A 259-nucleotide genomic window follows, 5' to 3' on the forward strand; every position below is an offset into this window, starting at 1 on the left:
CCCGCGCGAGCTGCCCGCGGCGGTGCCTGCGCTGTTAGAAACTGCAGAGCCCGTTACGGTCTTGCGGGAACTACCGTTCCCGCTGATTCCTGCGCACGTGCGTACCAGGGGGCGAGTGGCGGTCGCGAGGCGGCTCCTGCCTTTCGCGTCTCTGCCTCGAGGGGACTAGAGCCGGCATTTTCGAAGGGCACCACCCTCCAATCGCAGCGCTGGCGCGGGCGGAGGCTAAAGCACGGGGGTCCTGAGACGGAGGAAAAGG

The sequence above is a fragment of the Myotis davidii genome, unplaced genomic scaffold (genome assembly GCF_000327345.1).
Source record: "Myotis davidii unplaced genomic scaffold, ASM32734v1 scaffold205, whole genome shotgun sequence".
Classification (NCBI taxonomy): Eukaryota; Metazoa; Chordata; class Mammalia; order Chiroptera; family Vespertilionidae; genus Myotis; species Myotis davidii.